The following is a 26,201-nucleotide window of genomic DNA, read 5'->3' as shown; positions in this document are numbered from 1 at the left end:
CAAGTTCATGGCCGTAACTCACCACGGCTACAACATACTCAAGATGCCAGGAAGCGGCGGAGTCATCACGGTGCCCTATGAAGAGAAGGACGCGGTGTGTTCCCTGGAACGAGCCTTTCAGGCCGCGTCACTGGAAGACCCGGATTGTGGAAGCAGGAGGCCTCCCGAGACTGCCCCTAAGAAGAAGAACATCGTCCGGTCTGACCACTCAGGAGGCAGGCCCCTCTGGGCCCGCGCCTGCCCAGGGGAACCTCCTTCCATCGCATAGGAAAGCGCGCCCGTCGCCCTCCTCAGGTAGGGCTCGGGGGCTCTCCCCTGGAGGGCCACCGACCTAGATAGGGTCACGAGGGAGGCGCTTGGGCACCACATGGAGGCGTGTTTCGAAGCATGTTTCCCTCAAGAAGGAGCAAGGCAAGGAGATCCAGACCCTCAGGAGTTCGTCAGCGAGGCCATTCAGGAGCTACAGGAGTCAAGAGTCATGAAAGGCGGCCGCCGCCTACCAGCAGTGGCTCCCCATCCAGGCGAGGATGGTGGGCTGCGCGTCTGCATCGACATACCAAGGCTCAACCGAGTTGCCTCTCTGAAGCGCCTCTGGCCCTCGCGAGTGGGGCGCCGCGGAGGCCCACCCCACAGCTACGTTTGCATGCCTTACGGCTTGCCGAACGCGGCTGACACGTACCAGCGCCTCATGAGGGGCATCACGGAGGCACGAGAGGCCAGGCGTTCCGCAGCCCTGGCAGGGATGGAAATGGCCCGCGAGGAGCCGCCAGCGCCTCCGGAGCCTCCCGAGGCCCCTGGGCCTGGGGGCTCGTGAGGATCGGCCCCCGCAGCCCACCGAGCCTGCTACACCAATGCTCCTTCGTCCTCAACATCATCAGGTGACATCTTTCGAGTTTTATTTCCAGCTGGGAGCGCCCCCCCAGGGCTGCATTATTCCCAGGCCCCGTGGGTCCGTCCCTGCGGCGTGTATCCCTTTTTTATTCCATGTTGTTAGCTTACCTTGTTGGGGGCGCCCCTCGGGCTGCATGACCCCCCAAGTCGCTCGGGCCTGACCCAGTGATGTCCGCATTCCCAGCATCTATTTGAACGAATCCACTCCTTCGCGGCTAATGTGTTTTACCTAGTTGCCTGCTCAGCTGACGCCAACTAACGGAGATGCTCCCAAACGGCACGACGCTTGCGCATGGGTCCGTCCCTGCAACGCTGACAAATCTGGATGGCTGAGCTCTGGCCGCGGCAGCCCCGCATAGCGTCACCTCGTCAAGCCTTCAGTGCCTCACTACCCCTCGGAAGCAACCAATGGCGGACTGTCAATTGTCATGGCAACCCTTTGTTTTTTCTATGATGGACCTGCAGGACCTCCTAAAGGAGCTGCGTCAGGCGAGGCCCTTGCGGTGTCTCCGTCGCTCTCGTCCGCGCGAACCGCTTGCACGTTAAAGGGGGGGGTGCCTGAGCATCGCGACTCAGGGCTCCTACTGGCTCTCCAGCCCCCACCCTCTGGCCTTGACCACGGCATCGCGACCTGGCATACCAGCGACGGCTGAGACTCGCTCGAGGGCCGGGACGCGAGGACGTAGAGCAGAAAGGGGAGCAAAGGCGAGAGGGGAGAGACACACAAGGACCTCACCGAGCAACCTCGCGCCCGCCGATGCACGGACCCGGCGACACACAAGAGAGCGGCCCCAGATTCTCGAGATAAGTCATCACCCGGAAGTGCCAGCTATCGTAGCACCATCCCCGCACCTAATGCTATCCCGTGTTAGCGACGCCACTCTCCTTTCTCACCAAACGACGGCTGCTTGGGCGCCAAAGGGGACCTCCTGAGCATCGCGACTCAGGGGCTCTTACCGGACTCCGGGTCGCTCACCTCCTGGCCTTGACCATGGCATCGCGACCTCGCATACCAGCGACGGCTGAAGCCGCCTTGGGACTGGGACCTGTCGGCGCAGAGCACCAAGCCCTCGTGAGGTTCGAAAGGGAGGACTGAGCTAAGACGGAATGAGCAACTCGCGCAATTCTACGACAAGGGTTATATTAACAAAACAAGATCATAGACATATTACAAGCCCCCACGGGACGCATTTTTGATTCCTCGCAGGGAACAGATCCTAAAGGGACACAAACTACGCGTGTCCCTGCAAAAGACACCATCATCAACAGTGGGCCATCAAGCACCGACGCCAACCCCATCCAGATCAGAGTCGGCGGCGGCCTGACGAGCCCGCCCTGCTCCAGGAGCGGTGCCGGCTCGGGGGCTCGTAGCTGTCGTCGCTCGTCTCCGGAGTCGCGAAGAGCTCGCCGGAGTCGCTGGAACCTCCGACGCCTCCACCGCCTGAGGAGCCGCCAAGGGAGCGGTTGGCGGGCCCAGTCCTCGTCGCGGTAGGGTCCTGGCCACCTTCCCCGGAGCAGCACTCCAGCCGGCGCCCGCTCGCATCGAAGACCTTGAAGAGCATCACCGAAGCACCGTTGTAATCCAAGTGGACAGCGAAGACGCCCCTTATCCCGCAAACCCGGGCGATCTCTCTCCAGCCCCGAGTCATGAAGACCTCGCCCGGGGCAACGACCGCGACCTCTGCCTCGGTCGCGAGGGTGCTGCAGCCGGCGTGCTGCAGCCAGAGCTCCAGGGGCTCCCCCTGCGGGATGATGGAGGCGAAGAAGGGAGGAAGGCGGATCCAAGACTGAAGAGGAATGGTGACGTGAAGCACGAACTCTCGGGAGGAGCCCTCGGTGTGGACCCCAGGGGGGACGACCCACACCTTCGTGACCCGCCGGCACCGACGGCGGCGCCGCCCGTGGCGGTCAGCATCAGCTCCTTCAGGGCCCTCGACGTGGGCATACAATGGAAGCGGGAACCCCGGCGGCACCCGCTCGCACCAAGGCCTCGACACCACCTGAAGGGCCCCCTCGCCCGGGCCACGGGGGGCGAGCCGTTTCTTCGGCGGGAGTGGGTCTGGTTCCCCTCGGGGAGCCTTTCCCTTCTCTGCCGTCGAGAACCGGCGGATCGGAGCCATCACAGCAAGATGGAGCAAGGATCGGGAAGAAGGAGAAGCAAGGAGGGATGGACTGGAAGGGCGCGCGCTGTTCCGTACTTATGGCCGGCGAAGGCCAACCGCCTACCTCCACGATTGCAGGTAATCATGACCCACTTTGCATGCAGGGACTTGTCCAATCCGTGCAGTTGCCGAGGCGCCATGGGGAAGTGGAGACGCCCACGTCCAACCAACCGCCATGCGGCGCCCATGTGACGCCCCCGATTCAATCGTACACTAATCATGCACGCAAATGTGTACGATCAAGATCAGGGACTCACGGGAAGATATCACAACACAACTCTATAAATAAAATAAGTCATACAAGCATCATATTACAAGCCAGGAGCCTCGAGGGCTCGAATACAAGAGCTCGATCATAGACGAGTCAGCGGAAGCAACAATATCTGAGTACAGACATAAGTTAAACAAGTTTGCCTTAAGAAGGCTAGCACAAACTAGGATACAGATCGAAAGAGGCGCAGGCCTCCTGCCTGGGATCCTCCTAACTACTCCTGGTCGTCGTCAGCGGGCAGCACGTAGTAGTAGGCACCTCCCGAGTAGTAGTAGTCGTCATCAACGGTGGCGTCTGGCTCCTGGGCTCCAGCATCTGGTTGCGACAACCAGGTAGAAAGGATAGAGGGAAGAGAAGGAGAAAGCAACCGTGAGTACTCATCCAAAGTACTCGCAAGCAAGGAGCTACACTACATATGTATGCATTGGTATCAACTGGAATAAGGCTATTATATGTGGACTGAACTGCAGAAAGCCGGGATAAGGGGGGATAGCTAGTCCTGTCGAAGACTACGCTTCTGGCCACCTCCATCTTGCAGCATGTAGAAGAGAGTAGACTGAAGTCCTCCAAGTAGCATCGCATAGCATAATCCTAACCGATGATCCTCCCCTCGTCGCCCTGTGAGAGAGCGATCACCGGTTGTATCTGGCACTTGGAAGGGTGTGTTTTATTTAGTATCCGGTTCTAGTTGTCATAAGGTCAAGGTACAACTCCAAGTCGTCCTGTTACCGAAGATCACGGCTATTCGAATAGATTAACTTCCCTGCAGGGGTGCACCACATAACCCAACACGCTGGATCCCATTTGGCCGGACACACTTTTCTGGGTCATGCCCGGCCTTGGAAGATCAACACGTCGCAGCCCTACCTAGGCACAACAGAGAGGTCAGCACGCCGGTCTAAATCCTATGGCGCAGGGGTCTGGGCCCATCGCCCATTGCACACCTGCACGTTGCGTACGCGGCCGGTGAGCAGACACCTAGCAACCTCCATTACAAAGGAAGTTGCGTTACGTGGTCCAACCCGGCGCGCGCCACTCAGTCGCTGATGTCACGAAGGCTTCGGCTGATACCACGACGTCGAGTGCCCATAACTGTCCCCGCATAGATGGTTAGTGCGTATAGGCCAGTATCCAGACTCAGATCAAATACCAAGATCTCGTTAAACGTGTTAAGTATCCGCGAACGCCGACCAGGGCCAGGCCCACCTCTCTCCTAGGTGGTCTCAACCTGCCCTGTCGCTCCGCCTCAAAGTAACAGTCGGGGGCCGTCGGAACCCAGGCCCACCTCTACCGGGATGGAGCCACCTGCCCCTTCAGCCCCCATCTCCGAACAGTATCACAGGTAATGTAACTGTGTAAAGTATATTGTATAAGCCCGTGATCACCTCCCGAAGTGATCACGGCCCAGTAGTATAGCATGGCAGACGGACAAGAGTGTAGGGCCACTGATGGAACACTAGCATCCTATACTAAGCAGTAGGATAGCAGGTAATGGTAACAACAGTAGTAGCAAGGACAGGCTATGCATCAGGATAGGAATAACGGAAAGCAGTAACATGCTACACTACTCTAATGCAAGCAGTATAGAGAAGAGTAGGCGATATCTGGTGATCAAAGGGGGGGCTTGCCTGGTTGCTCTGGCAAGAGAGAGGGGTCGTCAACTCCGTAGTTGAACTGGGCAGCAGCAGCGTCGGTCTCGGTGTCTAGGGAGAGAAGAGGGGGAAGAAACAATAAATATTTAAGCAAGCAGGTGCATAGCGATGCATGACATGACAAGTATCGGTGCTAGAGGTGCCCTAACGCGGTATGAGGTGATACCGGTGAAGGGGGGAAACATCCGGGAAAGTATCCCCGGTGTTTCGCGTTTTCAGGTAGAGGAGCCGGAGGGGGGGAAAGTTGCGTGTTTGATACATTAGGGGTGTGTGGCGGATGAACGGGCTGCGTATCCGGGTTCGTCTCGTCGTTCTGAGCAACTTTCATGTACAAAGTTTTTCCATACAAGCTATGATTTATTTTATATTAATTTTCAAAGGTTTATTCAATTTATGGATTTATTTATATTCCAAATTTAACTAGTAATACTTTTGCCACATAATGCAGTGCTAGCCACAGTGTATGACGGGTGGGGTCAGGGTCAAAGTCAATAGTCCAGTTAGCAGTTGACTAGGTCAACGTTGACTGGTCAAACTGACTGGTGGGACTCGGCGGTCATAGAGGCAGGGTAAATCAACAATTTAATTAATTTAACAGATTAAGTGGGGGGGCACATGTCATTGGCATAGATATTTTTAAACAGGCTTTTAAATGAAATGGGTCCACATGTCATTTTCAGTTACCCAACTAAACAGTTTTATTAGGTTCTAATTAGGTGGTTAAGGGAATGGTTAATCCGGGCGGGCCCACACGTCAGTGGGTCAACCCACTTCAGTGAACGGCGGCGCCGCGCGGAGCCAGTGGCTCTGGCGACCAAAAGGGGCAGCGCCGGGTGCCAAACGGATAAGCGTGAGGCGTCGCGTCGAGAGGTGCCTTCGTCTGAAGCTAGGGGCGGCCGAAACAGCGCCGGGGGCAATGGAAGGCGGCGACTACGGCGGAGCTAGCGACAACCAGCACTGGAGGGCACGGGGAGGAGAGGGAAAAGGCCGTGGAGGGCCGGAGGCTCACAGCGGAAGCGGCAGGGTGCTCGATGGAGCCGGAGGATGTTGGGGCCGAGCGGATCGACGACGAGGTTAGCGGCTGCGGCCGACGGTGTCGGAGGAGGGGGCGCCGGTCGACGAGGGGACTCCGGCGAGGGGAGCAAGGCGAGGGAGGCCGGATCCGTGACGGGGCCTCCGGGATCCGTCCCTATCCGGTGAGGAGGCGGCTTGGGCGAGCGCGCGCTGGCAGGCGCCGGCCGGGCGCGACCAAGGGAGCCGTGGAGCAGCCGCGGCGCTAGCGACAGGGGCGTGTTGCAGGGGCGGAAGCAGGTCGGCAGGGAGGCGGTCCTGCGAGGCGGCGGCGTCCTGGCGTGGGGGGGGGGGCGGCGAGCTCCGGGCGTCGGTGTCGGGGACGGGATCGGGCCCTCTCGATCCAGATCCAACGAGAGAGGGGGGAGTGGGCGACGTGGGGGGGGAGTGGGGAAGTGGGTGGCTCGCTAGGGTTTCTGGCGCACCAGGGGGAGTAGTAGCGGGCGCGGTTGGGCCGGCCTAGCGGCCCTGTAGCCTGCTGGGCCGAGGCCCAGCTGGGGGGGGGCCTTTTGCTTTGCTCTGTTATATTTCTTTTCCTTTTATTTATCCCTTTTCTGTTTTTTTAAATGTTTAGCACCTAATTGATTTTTATAAAATATGGGAGCTAGCTCATAAATTGCAGTGCATTAGATCCTAGCACCAAAAACTAGTCTAGGTGAAATACCATTTCTCATTAGATTTAGATTAATTAAAAGGTCATTAAATAATGTATTCAGCCACTGTTTGAGGTTGTTTAAATGATTAATCAAATTTCAATAATGTTGTCTACAATTTTATCCTAGCCTCTGATGTATCTACTATTTAGTGAACATTTTAGTTTTAATATTGGAAAACTTTTGTTGTTTGCCTATATTTTAAATTTGAATTTGAATCGTTTTGAACTAATGCGAGTTTATCAACAATAATCAAGGTGACGTGGCATCATTACCAGAGGGTTACTGTAGCTTGATTACCCGGGCGTCACAGCCCAAGACCGCAGGCTCTTAGGGCCCGCGGCGCTTCGCTCTTGCCCTTCCGCCTCCCTGCATGGCCAAGTCCGGGCGCGCCTTGGGCCCGGGGGCTACTGTCGGCGTTCTGGGAACGGGGGTCCTCAGACTTGCCTGCCTGCGGCCTGCGGCGTGGCTCAAAGGGGGGCCCAGCGCGGCCCATCTTCACCAACACAAACCCAAGACCCTCGCGAGGGGCCAAGCCTCGCGGGGCGGACGATGCGGAGCTTCCTCAGGCACGGCCTCGTCAGGCTGGCTCACGAGGAGGCGGAGAGATCAAGGCGGGGTACCTCACGAGGTGCCCATGACGCAAGCCATGACGACTAAGGGCGCCAGGCGGGTGCCAGCCCGCGCAGTGTTCTCCTTTCCTCTTTGGTGCAAAGGGGGCAAGCGCAGCCGCAGAGTACCGAGGCATCAGGCAAAGGTTGTCATTTCGGTGCAACGAGACCAAGACCATGAGGACTACGAGACGGAGGTCACCGTGAAGCCCAAGACGGCGTCATCACCAGAGCTTTGTGCAGGCGAAGACTACTTTTGTCAGGGTAGCTAGTACTAGCTGTCCCCCTTCAAATTAGTCCGCCATTGTTGGCTCCCTTCCCGCTCGATATTTGGGAAGAGGACCAGGGCCTCTATAAATAGGACCAGCCACCCACAGAGCAAAGGGGGCTGAGGGGTTGGAAGGAAAGAAAGGGGTTTAGATCAGAAAGAGAGAGAGAGAGAAAGGTGACTGAGCTCCTCCCAGCAGTTCATCGCCCCAGCCAAGAACAGACCCTCGCGAGGCTGTTCTTCCTTGTATTGTTCATCATCATCAGCCCAAGAGGCAATCCACCACACCACACACTGGAGTAGGGTATTACACCACAACGGTGGCTCGAACCAGTATAAACCCTGTGTCTCTTGTGTTGTTCCTTCCATAGTTTAGATCTTAACAAGGCGGAGGGGTGCAGGTAGGTAGGAGCCGAAATCTCCGCGCGCACCCCAATGTTCGAACCTCAAGGGTCTGCCGGAACCCGAAATCCGACATTTATGGCACTAAATTAGGATCACTAGATTCATTATAGTTTCATAATATACCAATTTGATGTCATATATGTTACTACTCTTTTCTATAAAGTTGGTCAAAATTTTAAAACTTTAACTTAGCACAAAAGGTAGGGAGTACCAATGAAGCAAATCACAAGGACACAAGTGGTGGATTACCCATGAGCGCCTTGCCTGCGAAGGACCTCCTTGATCACCATGCCAAACTGGCAGCCGTTCCCGGTGACTGTGGTTCAGGATTCATGGACGACCACGGCGGTCATCCTCGGTATCGACGGTTCAGGCCTATTGAAGAAGAAGCATCTGACCGTGCTACCTGGGCGTGCTTAACACTACCTAGAACTTTAGACTTCTTTTGTTGTCGGGCGACACGAAGTTTCGCGAGGAATTTTGCTTTCTTCTTATACAATGGTTGGCTACTTTTCTTTTCAAGTTTGTGAGTATGGCTACTTTCTGCATTCCCATTGGCAGATGAATTCGTTAGGTCCTCAATCGAGGAACAATCCCCTGACGCAAATGGATGTGCATTTGGATAATTCTTGTTGATCTGTGTTTTAAAGCACAACTGTCAAATAAGTTTTAACATATGAGAAGAAAAAATTCGAAGGAGCCTCAACCCTGACCAGGCATGGGAACCATGATTTTATAAATATATGACACTAAAGAATTGCAATTTCCATATATCTCTATCATATATGGACTACTAAAAAATAATAGAAAGCTCATAATTTCGAAACAGTTAATTGAAAGTATAATAGTACTATAACAGAAGCAATGCAAGAATCAAAAATTGCAAATGGTTAAATACAAAGGATAATAAGACAAAAAAGGTTAATTGAATGTATAAAACACATAATTCTATTTTCTATTCTATTGTTTCCAAGTGTGAAAGACAAGCTACAGAAAGAATCACGTTGCAGCTATCGTGATTTTATCAAGAGTCTAAAACCGTGTGGAAGTATAAATGGGTATTGAACAGACATATTTAAACTGGCCAACATTGCAAAAGAAGGTGAATACTTGCATATTTTTTAAACTGATAATAGAAGTCAGGAAGCATCCGTAAATTACCAACGGTCGGAAGGGGAGGAGACGACCGATGTTGCGACAGCCGCTAGCTCAAGTTCGTCCAAGTGAAGGCAATCTGGAGTCTAAAGAGACTAAACATTCAGCATTGGAGAAACTGCAACCAGAGAATATCGCAGGCACTCGCACATGCCAACTTTGAGATCATTTTGAATTCAGTTATAGACAAATCACCATGGCACAACACGGCGTAACAATTATACTAACAAGGCTGTGTCGGACAAAACATGAAGGACATATAGAAGATTACATTTAGATCTTTCACTGAAGAATAGAAACAGAACGAAAAATGCAACAATCAGATCAGAACCACGTAAACCTACAGACCTCAAAATTGCATCACAAGTTGTATGCTCGTTTTTCTGGCCTGTAGGTTTTCCTGCTTCTCCCCGGACGGACCAGACTCGCTTTTCTGGCCGACGATGTAAAACAGCGCGCAGGACAGGACCACACTCAGCGCCAGAGAAGCACCAAGAACAGTGAGGACGGACGCTGTAGATCCTCCCACTCCCGTCGGGATCACCTGGCGCCGCCGCTGATGACAACGGCGCGCTACACGAGGCTCAGAGGCGGCTGATCGCGGTGCGCAGTCCACATGCACGGGCGGCATGGCGGCTCGCGTCCCGACTTGGATTGAACAGACAAAGCGTTAATTTTTTTCATGATTCTGAAAACTGTCAACGCCGTGCGGCAGAAGCGTTAGTTTATTTCATAAATTACTCTGGCCTTATCAGATGAAGTAAGAAACGTAACCAAGAATGGGATGCATCGTATTGCTGATCTTACCGGGATACGCCGACGACAACACAAATAATTGGACATCAGAAAGCACATGTGAGGGTCTGATGCTTACATTGATTTGTTTCTACGTGCAGCGCGTCAGAAGAACTCCTCGACGATCACCTCTCTTTTGTCAGCGCGATGGAGAAGCCCCTGCTCGGTTCCGTCGGTGGCGTCGCTTGCTGAAGTGACCGGAGCAGAGGGGTGGTGTAGAGTGCAGGCACAGGCCCGGGATTGCCATGTTCGAGCAAGTCTTCTCCTACTCCGGTGACAGGGTGTAGGGTGTTGAGTCATGGACGCTAGCAGGGACATGGGGCCGCCGTTCTTGGAGCAAAGCAAGGCAGCGATGCAGGGGATGGAGCCGAAGATTTGGCCGCGTGATGGTGCCGGTTTCCAGAGGCGGGCCAGGCGGCAGCCATGAGCATGAAGACCATGTGGGAGGTTTGGGCGGGGCAAAGACCACGCAAGCGGGAGAGAAGGGTGGTGGTGCGGGAAGGGGCTGGTGGGGGCGAAACTACCTGATGGTTTGCGAGAGTAATAGGAGATCGTGGGCGGGCGTGACGATGGAGAGGGGATCCGGAGGCCTTTTTTCTGTAGGAGCTAAACAAACATGGTTATAACCAATGGCAGTGATGGGTAATTACAGTGTTAAACATGTTTGATGCCACAAGCCGATTTGGACCATCAGATCAGCATGGTTTGATGGTTGAGATGATTTGGTTCTCCGCCCTTTCGTGCTTTTATAGGATAGTAGATAGATAGATAGATAGATAGTTACTATATCATGGAAAGGTTGGCCTAACAACATTTTATGAATTGAGCAGGTAAATGCTTGGTTAAATGTTCCCACTGATTTTGTTGTTGGCAATGAAAACGGTGCCCAGGATTACTGGTTTCAAGTCGCTGAAGAATTTAACGCAAATATTGCCAATAATCGCAAAAGACAACCTATCGAAATCAAACGTCATTGGAGTAAAATGAACTCTGAAATTCTGCTATTCGATGGCATGTGGCGCAGGGTCAATGATGCATTCGCAGCTACTGGACAATCGAACCAGGACTTGATTTCCAAATCTTTTCAAATGTATAAGTTAGAAACGAATCGACCATTCAAATTTCTTAACTTGTGGATGTCTGTACGAAATTGTCCCTAGTGGAATATGTGCGGTCAAGTCAAATTAGGACTGTAGGACTAGTGTGTCAAAGTTCAGTTTTGTTATAATAAAAAGGAGGTTCTATTTTCCTAATGATGCCATAAACTGTAAGTGGGATATTTTTGATTAATTATCTTGTTTGTGTATATTTGCATCAAGTGTGCAATTGTGAAATTATCACTGCAATAATAGATAGAAATTTCTATCCTAATTCCGAGGTGTGGTCTCAAATTTATTTTTGTTACTATCTAAGGTTAAAAATCAGTCATTTTGGAACATACAAAAACTTCAGATCACCATCGCTTGTTCTGCTGCGAGACCAAAAATTTCCTTCATAGAACTATTGTTGTATCAATATCAATTCGAGAAAAAAAGGCACAAACATATCGCCGCTGTTTTCGCGTGCACCTCAGCAGCAGCCAAACTGATTCCCTGGAGATTGTTAGAGCGAGGGACATGCAGATTACCTACACGTCGTACTTGATAACGATACCGGCGAGCTTGTCCATCTTGTACGCCTCGAGCTTGCGCGCCGCTGCCTCTCCTTTTCCCTGTCCTCCTGCCTCGTCGCGAGTTCCTCCGACATCGTCCACTTGTGAGTAGGCGCCCCTGCCGCCGCCTCCACCTGTGTGCGCTCTCTTCCCATCCCCAGCCTCGCCGCTTGACCGACGTTGTCCCCATGATGTGGACGCAGGATGTTGCTTCCTCCGTCTACGCACCGCCGTTCGCCATGGCTCGCCAGATCTATCGAGGGATGGTGGGATGGGGAAGGGTGTGGAGATTTCGAAGGAGACATCTAGAGTGAGGTAGCTAGCTGGTTCAGTGTTCAATCAAGCGTTATCTTTTTTGGCGTCGACGCTTCTATGGATGCATTGGAGAAACAAGCGGTTCGCATGCTCGTCCGAAAGAAGAAGAAAAGGTAAGCGCTTAGACTAGCACTTCAACGTTGAAAACCCAGACGCTTATGCTGATGCTTCGTCTTTATTTATTTATTCTTTTAGCGCAAGCGCCCAAATGGGCGCCGCTTATGCTGATGCTTCATCTTTATTTATTTATTTTTTTAGCGCAAGCGCCCAAATGGGCGCCCCCTTGATACTTTGCGGCAGTGTGTCGGCCCTCGTTCGTGCTAGGGAAGCTTGATGCTAGCCAATGGGTTGGCTATAGCTGTTGCGCAGGGTGTCGGATCTAACCAGACATGGCCGGTTCTGGCTCGTGCGATGGTGATGGGGTGGCCTGGTTTGTGGCTCTCCGTGGTGTAGGTGGCGGCGGCGAGGCTGTTCTGATCAGTGGCTCCGGTCTCTGGTGGCGAGTGGTGGTTCAGGCGGGCGGTAAGTCTCGTGTGCCGGTTTGAGGGGAGGGCTTCCTTCGGCTGCTCCGAGCAAAAGCCTTGCTCCGGCCTTTGGCCGGAGCCGACAATGGCGAAACCTGTGGGCGTCGCACATCTTCTTGGAGGCGTCGTCGCTCGAGGGCCTACAACCTCTTCTCTCGCACTCCGGGGGAAACCCTTGTTCCAGGTTCCTGGAGCGAACGATGGTGGTGCTCCGGTGTCACTTTTATTCTTGGAGGCATTGTTTGGAGTGGTCTTTGTGGGAAATATGACCTAGAGGCAATATTATTGTAATACTCCCTCCGTCCCAAAATTCTTGTCTTAGATTTGTCTAGATACGGATGTATCTAATACTAAAATGTGACTTGATACATCCGTATTTAGACAAATCTAAGACAAGAATTTTTGGGACAGAGGGAGTATTATATTTCCATTTCCATAATTAAGTGTTTATATTTCATGCTACAAATGCTGTGAATCTATAATATGCGATTCGGTGAAAAACTCATATGCACATAATAAATGGTAAAGTATAGGTTCCCAGTGTTGCCTCTAATATTGGCTCAAGTGTTGTTGCTGGTTTTGTTTTCCGGATCTTAGAATATTGTTAAGTGTAACGATAGTTATGAAACAACATTGAGGGTATGGCGTTAGAAGAACAATCATATTGAATCGACCGAATACTGTTTGTTATACTTTGAGATAATATCATTTGAAATCAATTGTATAACATAGAGTGTTAGCATGTGTTTTTAGTTCCTCAGACTATGAGAGTGTCATAGTCACTTCCTACCATTGGTGGACTTTTGGGTTGCTCAAACGTCATCAGTAACATGATGATCATAACGACAACTTACGGGTTCACCGGAAAGTTTGACAAGGGAGTAGATAGCTCAAGAGTGGGATTTTCTCCTCTAACGATGGAGAGATATTCTTAGGGCCCTCTCGGTGTGACGACATCCATCATCGTCTGGTCAGGCGCAGGTGACTACGTCACGGGGATCCTGAAACACTTTAACGAGAAACAAGAACAAAACTGGCAATAGGGTGCATGACTCAGGAGGATACCGACCCAGGTTTTGTAAAGTATCGCAAAGCAAAGGGAACATCACATAATAACCAAAGGTTCACTTGAATGTCATTCATGTAATCATACGGATTGATATGAACGTCCACGGTTCCGCTATCTGTCGTTGAAGAGAGGTGTTTCATTCATGTCTATGATTTACCAAACCTACGGGGTCACAAGCTTAAGGTAATCATGATCTGTTGAGTGTTAGGAGGACAAGAGTATCGAGGATTTATTTGTGGAATTGTTTCATTAATATTTAGAATAGTTCCAAGAGGAACTAGAAGCGTTTCGGGGTCACTATAAGGGTTTCAGAGTTTATCGGGCAATACCGGGCATTACCGATAACTAATATATAGGTGGAAAATGTTTTCAGTGATGTTAAATTATATATAATATGATCTAGTAATTGTCAGAGGGCTTTTATATTTAATTTAATATCAACGGGCCTTAAAAGGCCAAGTGGTGGAGGGAGAATTGGGCCACCAAAGCCCAATAGTGTTGGGGAACATAGTAATTTCAAAAATTTCCTACGCACACGCAAGATCATGGTGATGCATAGCAACGAGAGGGGAAAGTGTTGTCTACGTACCCTCGTAGACCGGAAGCGGAAGCGTTATAACAACGCGGTTGATGTAGTCGTACGTCTTCACGGCCCGACCGATCAAGCACCGAAACTACGGCATCTCCGAGTTCTAGCACACGTTCAGCTCGATGACGATCCCCGGACTCCGATCCAGCAGAATGTCGGGGAAGAGTTCCGTCAGCACGACGGCGTGGTGACGATCTTGATGTTCTACCGTCGCAGGGCTTCGCCTAAGCACCGCTACAATATTATCGAGGATTATGGTGGAGGGGGGCACCACACACGGCTAAGAGATCAATGATCAATTGTTGTGTCTATGGGGTGCCCCCCTGCCCCCGTATATAAAGGAGCAAGGGAGGGAGGCGGCCGGCCTAGGAGGAGGGCGCTCCAAGGGGGGAGTCCTACTCCCACCGGGAGTAGGACTCCTCCTTCCCTTGTTGGAGTAGGAGAGAAGGAAAGAGGGGGAGAGGAACAAGGAAAAGTGGGCTGCACCCCTTGTCCAATTCGGACCAGAGGGGGGGCGCGCGCCTCCTTCCTTTTGCCTCTCTCCTCTATTCCCGTATGGCCCAATAAGGCCCATATACTCCCCGGCGAATTCCCATAACTCTCTGGTACTCCGAAAAATACCTGAATCACTCGGAACCTTTCCGATGTCCGAATATAGTCGTCTAATATATCGATCTTTACGTCTCGACCATTTAGAGACTCCTCGTCATGTCCCCGATCTCATCCGGGACTCCGAACTCCTTCGGTACATCAAAACTCATAAACTTATAATATAACTGTCATCGAAACCTTAAGCGTGCGGACCCTACGGGTTCGAGAACAATGTAGACATGACTGAGACACGTCTCCGGTCAATAACCAATAGCGGAACCTGGATGCTCATATTGGCTCCCACATATTCTACGAAGATCTTTATCGGTCATACCGCATAACAACATACGTTGTTCCCTTTATCATCGGTATGTTACTTGCCCGAGATTCGATCGTCGGTATCTCAATACCTAGTTCAATCTTGTTACCGTCAAGTCTCTTTACTCGTTCCTTAATACATCATCCTGCAACTAACTCATTAGTTTCAATGCTTGCAAGGCTTAAGTGATGTGCATTACCGAGAGGGCCCAGAGATACCTCTCCGACAATCGGAATGACAAATCCTAATCTCGAAATACGCCAACCCAACAAGTACCTTCGGAGACACCTGTAGAGCACCTTTATAATCACCCAGTTATGTTGTGATGTTTGGTAGCACACGAAGTGTTCCTCTGGTAAACGGGAGTTGCATAATCTCATAGTCATAGGAACATGTATAAGTCATGAAGAAAGCAATAGCAACAAACTAAACGATCAAGTGCTATGCTAACGGAATGGGTCAAGTCAATCACATCATTCTCCTAATGATGTGATCCCATTAATAAAATGAAAACTCATGTCTATGGTTAGGAAACATAACCATCTTTAATCAACGAGCTAGTCAAGTAGAGGCATACTAGTGACACTCTGTTTGCCTATGTATTCACACATGTATTATGTTTCCGGTTAATACAATTCTAGCATGAATAATAAACATTTATCATGATATAAGGAAATAAATAATAACTTTATTATTGCCTCTAGGGCATATTTCCTTCAGTCTCCCACTTGCACTAGAGTCAATAATCTAGTTCATATTGCCATGTGATTTAATACCAATAGTTCACATTACCATGTGATTAACACCCATAGTTCACATCGACATGTGACCAACACCCAAAGGGTTTACTAGAGTCAGTAATCTAGTTCACATCGCTATGTGATTAACACCCAAAGAGTATTAAGGTGTGATCATGTTTTGCTTGTGAGAGAAATTTAGTCAATGGGTCTGCCACATTCAAATCCGTACGTATTTTGCAAATTTCTATGTCAACAATGCTCTGCATGGAGCTACTCTAGCTAATTGCTCCCACTCTCAAAATGTATTCAGATTGAGACTTAGAGTCATCTGGATCAGTGTCAAAACTTGCATCAACGTAACCCTTTACGATGAACCTTTTGTCACCTCCATAATCGAGAAACATATCCTTATTCCACTAAGGATAATTTTGACCAATGTCCAGTGATCTACTCCTAGATCACTATTGTATTCCCTTGCCAAACTCAGGGCAGGGTATACAATAGGTCTGGTACACAGCATGGCATACTTTATAGAACCTATGGCTGAGGCATAGGGAATGACTTTCATTCTCTCTCTATCTTCTGCCGTGGTCGGGTTTTGGGTCTTACTCAACTTCACACCTTGTAACACAGGCAAGAACTCCTTTTTAACTGTTCCATTTTGAACTACTTCAAAATCTTGTCAAGGTATGTACTCATTGAAAAACTTATCAAGCGTCTTGATCTATCTCTATAGATCTTGATGCTCAATATGTAAGCAGCTTCACCGAGGTCTTTCTTTGAAAAACTCCTTCCAAACATTCCTTTATGCTTTGCAGAATAATTCTACATTATCTCCGATCAACAATATGTCAATCACATATACTTATCAGAAATGCTGTAATGCTCCCACTCACTTTCTTGTAAATACAGGCTTCACCGCGAGTCTCTATAAAACTATATGCTTTGATCAACTTATCAAAGCGTATATTCCAACTCCGAGATGCTTGCACCAGTCCATAGATGGATCGCTGGAGCTTGCATATTTTGTTAGTACCTTTAGGATTGACAAAACCTTCTGGTTGCATCATATACAACTCTTCTTTAATAAATCCATTAAGGAATGTAGTTTTGTTTATCCATTTGCCAGATTTCATAAAATGCGGCAATTGCTAACATGATTCGGACAGACTTAAGCATAGATACGAGTGAGAAACTCTCATCGTAGCCAACACCTTGAACTTTTCGAAAACCTTTTTGCGACAATTCTAGCTTTGTAGATAGTAACATTACTATCAGGGTCCGTCTTCCTCTTGAAGATCCATTTAATCTCAATGGCTCGCCGATCAATGGGCAAGTCAATCAAAGTCCATACTTTGTTCTCATACATGGATCTCATCTCAGATTTCATGGCCTCAAGCCATTTCGCGGAATCTGGGCTCATCATCGCTTCCTCATAGTTCGTAGGCTCATCATGGTCAAGTAACATGACCTCCAGAACAGGATTACCGTACCACTCTGGTGCGGATCTCACTCTGGTTTACCTACGAGGTTCGGTAGTAACTTGATCTGAAGTTACATGATCATCATCATTAGCTTCCTTACTAATTGGTGTAGTAGTCACAGGAACAGATTTCTGTGATGAAATACTTTCCAATAAGGGAGCAGGTATAGTTACCTCATCAAGTTCTACTTTTCTCCCACTCACTTATTTCGAGAGAAACTCCTTCTCTAGAAAGGATCCATTCTCAGCAATGAATATCTTGCCTTCGGATCTGTGATAGAAGGTGTACCCAACATTTTTCTTTTGGGTATCCTATGAAGATGCACTTCTCCGATTTGGGTTTGAGCTTATCAGGTTGAAACTTTTTCACATAAGCATTGCAACCTCAAACTTTAAGAAATGACAGCTTAGGTTTCTTGCCAAACCATAGTTCATACGGTGTCATCTCAATGGATTTAGATGGTGCCCTATTTAACGTGAATGTAGCTGTCTCTAATGCATAACCCCAAAACAATAGTGGTAAATTGGTAAGAGACATCATAGATCGCACCATATATCTAATAAAGTATGGTTACAACGTTCGAACACACCATTACACTGTGGTGTTCCAGGTGGCATGAGTAGTGAAACTATTTCACATTGTTTTAACTCAAGGCCAAACTCATAACTCAAATATTTTACTTCTGCGATCATATCGTAGAAACTTTTATTTTTGTTACGATGATTCTCCACTTCACTCTGAAATTCTTTGAACTTTTCAATTGTTTCGGACTTATGTTTCATCAAGTAGATATACCCATATCTGCTCAAATCATCTGTGAAGGTCAGAAAATAACGATACTCGCCGCGAGCCTCAACACTCATCGGACTGCATACATCAGTATGTATTATTTCCAATATGTCAGTTGCTCGCTCCATTGTTCCGGAGAACGGAGTCTTAGTCATCTTGCCCATGAGGCATGGTTCGCAAGCATCAAAATGATTCATAATCTAGTGATTCCAAAAGCCCATCAGCATGGATTTTCTTCATGCGCTTTACACCAATATGACCTAAACGGCAGTGCCACAAATAAGTTGCACTATCATTATTAACTTTGCATCTTTTGGCTTCAATATTATGAGAATGTGTATCACCACAATCGAGATCCAACAAACCATTTTCATTGGGTGTATGACCATAGAAGGTTTTATTCATGTAAACAGAACAACAATTTATTCTCTTACTTAAATGAATAACCGTATTGCAATAAACATGATCAAATCATATTCATGCTCAACGCAAACACCAAATAACACTTATTTAGGTTCAACACTAATCCCGAAAGTATAGGGAGTGTGCGATGATGATCATATCAATCTTGGAACCACTTCCAACACACATCGTCACTTCACCCTTAACTAGTCTCTGTTCATTCTGCAACTCCCATTTCGAGTTACTATTCTTAGCAACTGAAACAGTATCAAATACCGAGGGGTTGCTACGAACACTAGTAAAATACACATCAATAATCTGTATATCAAATATACCTTTGTTCACTTTGCCATCCTTCTTATCCGCCAAATACTTGGGGCAGTTCCGCTTCCAGTGACCAGTCCCTTTGCAGTAGAAGCACTTAGTCTCAGGCTTAGGACCAGACTTGGGCTTCTTCACTTGAGCAGCAACTTGCTTGCCGTTCTTCTTGAAGTTCCCTTTCTTTCCCTTTGCCCTTTTCTTGAAACTAGTGGTCTTGTTAATCATCAACACTTGATGCTCTTTATTGATTTCTACCTTCATCGATTTCATCATCATGAAAAGCTCGGGAATCGTTTTCATCATCCCTTGCATACTATAGTTCATCACGAAGTTCTACTAACTTGGTGATGGTGACTAGAGAATTCTGTCAATCACTATTTTACCTGGAAGATTAACTCCCACTTGATTCAAGCGATTGTAGTACCCAGACAATCTGAACACATGCTCACTGCTTGAGCTATTCTCCTCCATCTTTTAGCTATAGAACTTGTTGGAGACTTCATATCTCTCAACTCGGGTATTTGCTTGAAATATTAACTTCAACTCCTGGAACATCCATATGATCCATGACGATCAAAACGTCTTTGAAGTCCCGATTCTAAGCCGTTTAAGCATGGTACACTAAACTATCAAGTAGTCATCATATTGAGCTAGCCAAACGTTCATAACGTCTGCATCCGCTCCTGCAATAGGTCTGTCACCTAGCAGTGGATTAAGGACATAATTCTTCTATGCAGCAATGAGGATAATCCTCAGATCACGGATCCAATCCGCATCATTGCTACTAACATCTTTCAACTTAATTTTCTCTAGGAACATATCAAAAATAAAACAGGGGAGCTAAACGCGAGCTATTGATCTACAACATAGATATGCTAATACTATCAGGACTAAGTTCATGATAAATTAAAGTTCAATTAATCATATTACTTAAGAACTCCCACTTAGAAAGACATCCCTCTAATCTTCTAAGTGATCACGTGATCCAAATCAACTAAACCATAACCGATCATCACGTGAAATGGAGTAGCTTTCAATGGTGAACATCAATATGTTGATCATATCTACTATATGATTCACGCTCGACCTTTCGGTCTCAGTGTTCCGAGGCCATATCTTCATATGCTAGGCTCGTCAAGTTTAACCTGAGTATTCCGCGTGTGCAAAAACTGGCTTGCACCCGTTGTAGATGGACGTAGAGCTTATCACACCCGATCATCACGTGGTGTCTGGGCACGACGAACTTTGGCAACGGTGCATACTCAGGGAGAACACTTTTATCTTGAAATTTAGTGAGAGATCATCTTATAATGCTATCGTTAATCAAAGCAAGATAAGATGCATAAAAGATAAACATCACATGCAATCAATATAAGTGATATGATATGGTCATCATCATCTTGTGCTTGTGATCTCCATCTCCGAAGCACCTTCATGATCACCATTGTCACCGGCGCGACACCTTGATCTCCATCGTAGCATCGTTGTCGTCTCGCCAATCTTATGCTTCCACGACTATCGCTACCGCTTAGTGATAAAGTAAAGCATTACAGGGCGATTGCATTGCATACAATAAAGCGACAACCATATGGCTCCTGCCAGTTGCCGATAACTCGGTTACAAAACATGATCATCTCATACAATAAAATTTAGCATCATCTCTTGACCATATCACATCACAACATGCCATGCAAAAACAAGTTAGACGTCCTCTACTTTGTTGTTGCAAGTTTTACGTGGCTGCTACGGGCTTAGCAAGAACCGTTCTTACCTACGCATCAAAACCACAATGATAGTTTGTCAAGTTGGTGCTGTTTTAACCTTCGCAAGGACCGGGCGTAGCTACACTCGGTTCAACTAAAGTTGGAGAAACTGTCTCGCGTAGAACCAGTCTCACGTAAGCGTATGCGTAATGTCGGTCCGGGACGCTTCATCCAACAATACCGCCGAACCAAAGTATGACATGCTGGTAAGCAGTATGACTTATATCGCCCACAACTCACTTGTGTTCTACTCGTGCATATAACATCAACGCATAAAACCTGGCTCGGATGCCACTGTTGGGGAACGTAGTAATTTCAAAAATTTCCTACGCACACGCAAGATCATGGTGATGCTTAGCAACGAGAGGGGAGAGTGTTGTCTATGTACCCTCGTAGACCGGAAGCGGAAGCGTTATAACAACGCGGTTGATGTAGTCATACGTCTTCACGGCCCGACCGATCAAGCACCGATACTACGACACCTCCGAGTTCTAGCACACGTTCAGCTCGATGACGATCCCCGGACTCCGATCCAGCAGAATGTCGGGGAAGAGTTCCGTCAGCACGACGGCGTGGTGACTATCTTGATGTTCTACCGTTGCAGGGCTTCGCCTAAGCACCGCTACAATATTATCGAGGATTATGGTGGAGGGGGGCACCGCACACGGCTAAGAGATCAATGATTAATTGTTGTGTCTATGGGGTGCCCCCTGCCCCCGTATATAAAGGAGCAAGGGAGGGAGGCGGCCGGCCTAGGAGGAGGGTGCGCCAAGGGGGGAGTCCTACTCCCACCGGGAGTAGGACTCCTCCTTCCCTTGTTGGAGTAGGAGAGAAGGAAAGAGGGGGAGAGGAACAAGGAAAAGTGGGCTGCACCCCTTGTCCAATTCGGACCAGAGGGGGGGCGCGTGCCTCCTTCCTTTTGGCCTCTCTCCTCTATTCCCGTATGGCCCAATAAGGCCCATATACTCCCCGGCGAATTCCCGTAACTCTCCGGTACTCCGAAAAATACCCGAATCACTCGAAACCTTTCTGATGTCCGAATATAGTCATCCAATATATCGATCTTTATGTCTCGACCATTTCGAGACTCCTTGTCATGTCCCCGATCTCATTCGGGACTCCGAACTCCTTCGGTACATCAAAACTCATAAACTTATAATATAACTGTCATCAAAACCTTAAGCGTGCGGACCCTACGGGTTCGAGAACAATGTAGACATGATCGAGACACGTCTCCGGTCAATAACCAATAGCGGAACCTGGATGCTCATATGGGCTCCCACATATTCTACGAAGATCTTTATCGGTCAGATCGCATAACAACATACGTTGTTCCCTTTGTCATCGGTATGTTACTTGCCCGAGATTCGATCGTCGGTATCTCAATACCTAGTTCAATCTTGTTACCAGCAAGTCTCTTTACTCGTTCCGTAATACATCATCCTGCAACTAACTCATTAGTTGCAATACTTGCAAGGCTTAAGTGATGTGCATTACCGAGAGGGCCCAGAGATACCTCTCCGACAATCGAAGTGACAAATCCTAATCTCGAAATACGCCAACCCAACAAGTACCTTCGGAGACACCTGTAGAGCACCTTTTTAATCACCCAGTTCCGTTGTGACGTTTGGTAGCACACAAAGTGTTCCTCCGGTAAACGGGAGTTGCATAATCTCATAGTCATAGGAACATGTATAAGTCATGAAGAAAGCAATAGCAACAAACTAAACGATCAAGTGCTATGCTAACGGAATGGGTCAAGTCAATCACATCATTCTCCTAATGATGTGATCCCATTAATCAAATGACAACTCATGTCTATGGTTAGGAAACATAACCATCTTTAATCAACGAGCTAGTCAAGTAGAGGCATACTAGTGACACTCTGTTTTCCTATGTATTCACACATGTATTATGTTTCCGGTTAATACAATTCTAGCATGAATAATAAACATTTATCATGATATAAGGAAATAAATAATAACTTTATTATTGCCTCTAGGGCATATTTCCTTCAAATAGGGGAGGCTGACTTGGGGTGGGGGAGGACTCCTCCTTCCCCCCTTGGCCGACGTAGGGGGGGGGTACTTCCCCCTTGTGGCGCCCCTCCTCCTCTTCAAACTATATATACTTGAGATATTGAGCTCTTTTGGACACACAAGTTTTGGAGTCTCCTCTAGTTCCTCTAGTTCTAGTTCTAGTTGATCCTAGTTGATCAATTAGAGCTTGACCTAGGTCCTCTAATCCTCATAGTTAGAAGCTCAGTGTGGTTCTAATCTCCTCTCCTAATTCTCCGGCATCGATTAGCTCCGGATGGCGAAGCACTGCCGGATCACGAAGGTCATACGCTTGCAACCAAGTAAAGAGGTCGTTCTTCAGTCTTCTGTTTGAGGGATCGTTCGAGGGCGGTTCGAGAATCATCATCAACGGTTAGAGGGACTCCAAGTACGACCTACACCGACTTGTCAACTTCCATTGCACTCCGGTGTCTGTAACAATCATTGATCCAAACCCTATATGCATCTTCATATTGTTCCTGGATGTTCGTAGGGCGATTTTTTTGTTTTCTACTACGTTTCCCAACAATAGCATCATGAGCGTTTCTATGAGTAGATGTAGGTTTCGATCTAGATCACATATGGATGTGATGGTTTGATGTTCTTGCTATGCTTCCCTCGAGTGTTGCTTTGATTCAGTTCATTGATGACATGATGTATCTTTGTACAAGGTTCTGACAATTGATCGGCTCTGGCTGTCGATGATCTGCTAACAGTTTCTTGCGCTTCATCATAGTCAAGAATAGTGAACTGTCACGTACACGAGAGGGCGATGAAGATGAATGATCTTCTAGGGGGTCATGTGTATTAGACGAAGTTTAGTGTGGGTCTAGAGATTATTAATTAAGTCTCTTCCCTCACACACCCCGAAAGTTAATCTAGCAACAAGAATTATCGCATCGATCGTGCATGCTATATGTTATCCGGAAACCCTAGCAACCACGTAATTAAAATTTGCCAAACCGATTAGAGGACATCTAACTTGGTTTTGCAGGTTTGCATATGATGTGGTATACCTTCGTCATGCCAATAAATTTTTGTATGAGATGGTTATATGTTGTAATATTAAGTGGCATGCGCGTCACGTCATGATGGTTGGAGCCATGGGATTGCCACCTTATTGTAATGGACGTAGAGATAGCCTACAGGTTACATGGAGGACCTAGAGCTTCACCAGGGGCAAGGGAACAAAACTAGTGCCACAACGGTAGTTTTCAAAATTGTCGCCACGACAACCTTTTCGGAGAAATTTTTCATGAAGACCTCGGAGGACCATGGAGGCTCCTGGCACCCAGGGTATACCATATCATGCTATTATGAATTGCCTGAGATGTTTATGCCTTTGTGGATTGCACCCTTTGATTACGCAGTGGTCAATTATTAGGGTGATCTCTCACGCATAAAATCGAGATTAAAAAGTGCTCTTCCTGGTGTTGCAACCGTCTACGAAATTTAGTGTTTGGGAGTACGTCTTGTCCGTATGAGTACAAACGGGTGAAAAGTGTAAGACGGAGATGGTCAGACCATGCGTGCAGATGACACTCGGTTGTTTTGAAGTTCTGGCAGAATCGTTCTGAGCTCAGAGCATGAAGCATTGAAAGATGAACAAGAGTCATATGGAGATCTGATCGGCAAAAGTTTGCCCACCGGTCAAAATTCTCGTCATCAGTGATGTCCACATCAATGGCTGAGAATGAGATCGGGATCTTGAATCACTCACTCTCAATTATGAGACATATTGATTTGAGTGGGAGTGCACTTTATATTAAATTTGTTTAAGCACTAGTGCAAGTTTAATTATGAATTATTTCTAAAAGTGAATCTTGTGTTTATTGTTGTTGATCAATGGCTCGCAATAGTTTTAATTTAGCACCTCTGTTTGAGAAACAAAAGTTGGTTGCAAATGGTGGAAACTACGAGGATTGGATCCACACTCCGAGATATGTTCTCAGAAGTGCTAAGAAAGAATATGTGCTGGATCAACCACTTGGTGAATATCCGGCGCCTGGCGCGCCTCAGGATGTCATCAATGTGTTTATCTCTCACAAGAATGATTTTAGTGTTGTCCAAAGTGTAGTGCTATCATGCATGGATCAAGCATTACAAAAACGTTATCAACAACTTAGTATTACTGAAGTTCTCTACCACAAAGATCCAGCTGAAATTCATAAGATGACTAAAGCAATGGATGAGTGCAAGATAGCTGAAGTTGGTGAGCAAGGTGTCAGGATTGTAGACTATTATCTTAGTATTAATGCAAGGAAACTGATTTTCCCAAGACACCGGAGAATGATTTGATCCTTACTTTGCTTTATGAAGCAATGCTCAAAACCAATGAAATCGGGATGCAAAACTAGCAAAAGTTGCTCGTGAACAAAACAGAAAGTTTCAAAAGAAAGCGCAACACCAAGAGGAACAAGGGTGGAGCTTCTTGCGAGACTATAAGTTTCTACTGGAAAGAGAAAGGACACTGGAAAAGAAATTGCTTGAAGTATTTGGCGGATAAGAAGAACTCGTCTTCTAGTAAATGTGTAGCGACCCGACCTCAGACGGTCAAGTCTCTGTGTTCAGTGTCATCCCTGGATCGGTAATGCTGACACACACAACACTCGAAGGATTTATAACAGAGTAGCAATCACACACTTATTACATCGAATGTCTCAAAGGAGAACTTATTACAATAAATATGGCTTAAGGCCATCTAAAAACGATAACAGCGGAAAGCTTGGAAGAAAAAATGAGTCCATCAACTCCAACGGCATAGCTGAGTGCATGACAAATGACCTACGGCATCTTACTCCTCGTCTGAAAAGTCTGCAACATGATATGTTGCAGCCCGAAAACGGGTCAGCACATGGAATATGCTGGCAATATAACACAGTAGAGCAATGAACAGATAAATGATATCACTACATGCATATTTGGCTGGTGGAGGCTCTATGGTTATAATGTTTTGCGAAAAGCCAATTTTTCCCTATAACAAAGGAATATATTTTATTTAACTATCATAGTAGTTGAAACAACATTGAGAATGGTACCCCCATATCAATCCCAATTAAAAGTAATTATCAACCCAACAAATTAATTTAGAGTGATGAGATCCACATGATAATCCAAGAACCAGATACTCAAGTTGTCAATAACCGGGGACACGACTAACCATGATTAGTTTGTACACTCCGCAAAGGTTTGCGCACTTTTCCCCACAAGACTCGATCTCCTCCCTTGGATTTCTCGCACTACAGGGTGTTTGAGAAACGGATGACCGAGACACAGTTTTTTAGAAGCATTAACTCTAACCCCGGGTAGACAGTACCAACCTACATCCCCTACATCTGCTAGCCTACCACTAAAAGAGGTCATGCAACTTACTCCACTATGCTAGAGTCCATAATAGCTTGTGGTTGCGCACGGAAGTTTCTAGCATGAATAATCTTATGATCCCTTTGAGCCTGGGTGGCGGACCATAGGAGGATCACACGGTATAACCCCGGGATCTCCTAGGACAACACTGGTATAACCCCAGGTGCCCTAAACCAACAATCCACCCAGATGTGTATTAAAGTTGCCACCTTAAGTTGAACCATTAATTAACAAACTCACATCTGTCATGGATACTCTTAAACCCAAACCACGTCTGCGAGCATAGCATA

The 26,201-nt window shown here is 47.7% G+C and overlaps 1 long non-coding RNA gene across 2 annotated transcripts; it reads right to left on the bottom strand.

Annotated features, from left to right (window-relative positions):
- Positions 1 to 9,271: 9,271 nt before the first annotated feature.
- LOC125507880 lies at positions 9,272 to 12,044 on the bottom strand. 2 transcript variants are annotated; one of them, XR_007283069.1, is made up of 2 exons: positions 10,014 to 12,044; positions 9,272 to 9,834 (listed from the first exon to the last, which is right to left on the bottom strand). It is a non-coding gene; the product is annotated as an uncharacterized LOC125507880 (long non-coding RNA). The 2 variants fall into 2 exon arrangements; XR_007283070.1 differs by having other exon boundaries at positions 9,272 to 9,787.
- Positions 12,045 to 26,201: the final 14,157 nt, after the last annotated feature.

The sequence above is a fragment of the Triticum urartu genome, chromosome 1, assembly GCF_003073215.2.
Source record: "Triticum urartu cultivar G1812 chromosome 1, Tu2.1, whole genome shotgun sequence".
Classification (NCBI taxonomy): domain Eukaryota; kingdom Viridiplantae; phylum Streptophyta; class Magnoliopsida; order Poales; family Poaceae; genus Triticum; species Triticum urartu.
This window is presented reverse-complemented; position numbering and strand designations above follow the sequence as displayed.